The following is a 2,500-nucleotide window of genomic DNA, read 5'->3' as shown; positions in this document are numbered from 1 at the left end:
TGCATATAAATTTTTATTGTGCTTTATTATTCCTATAGTTGTGTGAATTTTCTCTCCTATTATTGTAGATCTATCAACTATTCAACAGTTAAGAATTCAGAAATATACTAATTATTTACTTTATGTACTCTCTTTCCTTCCAAGTGCTTTCATTCTATTATCCCTTCAATCAAAACTGAATTCCATTTTCAGTAATAAGCTTCCTAGCCCGTACATTTAATCATCTTATGTCTTCTTTATCATATAATTCATTATTTTTCTTTCTTAGAGTTTCATTTTATTTTATCTCTCCTTTATCTTTTTCCATTCACCATCACATGATATCCCATGAGCAAATTCCCCATCCAAACGTGCCCTGGTAAAATGCTCATAAAAGTACTAATGGAAAAATAATATCTTCTTTTAGTAGGATATTGTGAAGAGAATCTCTCTAACATCCATCTTGAGAAGACCCCATCAACTTTAGCAAGAGTCAAGAATCCTCGGAAAGCATTTTAATTTAAAAGTTCCCTTTACTACGTCCTAAATTCGCTGACAGGACATTAATTCATTTTACGGCCGAAGTTGAAGGGGGATAAAAAATAGTGGGAGGGGGTTTCCAATGTGGATGGAACATGAGATGGAAGCTGTTAAGGATGGATGTATTGATGAATGATAGTCCTTCCAACTGTGGAAGGGTCACTCTCAGGTGTTGAAAAAGACATGGGTGTTTTCATACATGGAATTCGGAAAGGTGTTAGAATAAGAAATGTTTTTATGATGAAAATCGCCAGAGATAGGCTTGATTACTTGCTTAAGTAAACGTCATCACTGTGCTCTCCCCGAGATGAATATTACCGTCATTTTTGGTTGATCCTTAAAATGGAAAATATACTCAAATGAAAATGTGGGTACTAGAGATAGATTGGAAGACTATAGGAATGATTAAAAGGTTGATTCTGGAGTTAAAAAATTATCATTATTATTATTATTATTATTATTATTATTATTATTAGTAGTAGTAGTAGTAGTAGTAGTAGTAGTAGTAGTAGTAGTAGTAGTAGCAGTAGTAGTAGTAGTAGTAATAGGAGTAGTAGTAGCAGTAGTAGTAGTAGTAGTAGTGGTAGTAAAGGTAGTAGTAGCAGCAGCTTCATTTCGATGTTGCATTTCAAAAATGGAAAAATCTGGTAGATTCAAATATTAACTATCTGTGAAGAACTTTGCTCGGAAGTATGTCTTCAATAATACCAAATTATTGACTACGGTATATTCCAGACCTCAATGCCAATGTCAATGTTGAAAAGAAAATATTAACTGGAGAAGGAAATTCAATGAGGATTCCTTTAATCAAGGCCCATTCACTTCAAATACAGCTTCATTATTGAAATCAGAACTGAAAGGAGGCCAAGCAATTACGGTTGACTGCCTTATGACGTCAGGATTCACAGAAAGGGACTCGCAATTTCCCCCCATTGAATCTTGTCTTTCAGTGATGCAGATATCCAGCATAAGAACTTAATACTTTTATTCCGTGGTTCATTAATCAATTATCAAATATCAAAATAAAGATGAGAAGAAAGTGGGGAAGTCTCGGTTGCTTGGAGGTCTTATGAGCTCCACACAGCCTCTCATTCCCCTGACACTTTACCACACTTATGCATTGCATTTGGGCAAGGGCCAGTGAGGGATGAGGCCACTGTTAATGACTAATTGATAATAAAGGCAGTTTTCAATATGGAAAATTGAAGGTAAAATACATTTATCTCCATATATACAAACTTGAAGCCTTTCAAATGGATTACCTTCGGCTAAATTTTCTTCCGCATGAATAAGTCACTTTTCCTTCATCAAGAGGCACAAACGCAGAATTTATAAAAAAAACTTCAGGTTTGCAAATGATCAAGAATTTGTGATTTGTCCCTTCGAGAACACAAACTTTCTGTAGTGGCTCACTCCTTAGACTTAGAGGCTTAGACACTTTGATCAGTTAAGGCTGCCTGTACGTTTTACCGACCTTGTCCTTAGTCTAGTTGTACTAAACGACCGAAAAGTTTATGATTATTCGTTGATTACTTCGAAATATGAATTTTTTCCTTTATTTAGATCAGCGTACTGACTTCATTAATTCTTAATAACTAATTTCATTTCAATCTGAAATAAATCATCATCTCCATCCTTTCTATAATCTTTCCAGATTAATAAACAAAACGTAAATCACAAGATCAAATTTTCTCAGCGGGTTTTGGCCATTTTCTGGGGGAAATCAGGTCTAGAGTCCTCTAGACAAGGTCTCATGCGAGGCATTATGGGGATGAGGAGATGGGGGTTAAGACGCGTGACATCGCACGGTCAATCTCTTTCTCCTCTTCCCAAATTCGTTTTCCCAAGAAAGCGAATTGGAAAAATATAATGGAGTTGCACATGTGGAAAAGTTATCCATTCATGTGAACACAACAATTCTTCTCTCGGCGTGATGGCATAATTCATTCTCTTGGGTTTTCATTTATTTCTCGCCACTAAA

This window comes from Macrobrachium nipponense, chromosome 36, assembly GCF_015104395.2.
Source record: "Macrobrachium nipponense isolate FS-2020 chromosome 36, ASM1510439v2, whole genome shotgun sequence".
NCBI classification, from domain to species: Eukaryota; Metazoa; Arthropoda; class Malacostraca; order Decapoda; family Palaemonidae; genus Macrobrachium; species Macrobrachium nipponense.
Note: the sequence above shows the minus strand (reverse complement) of the source record.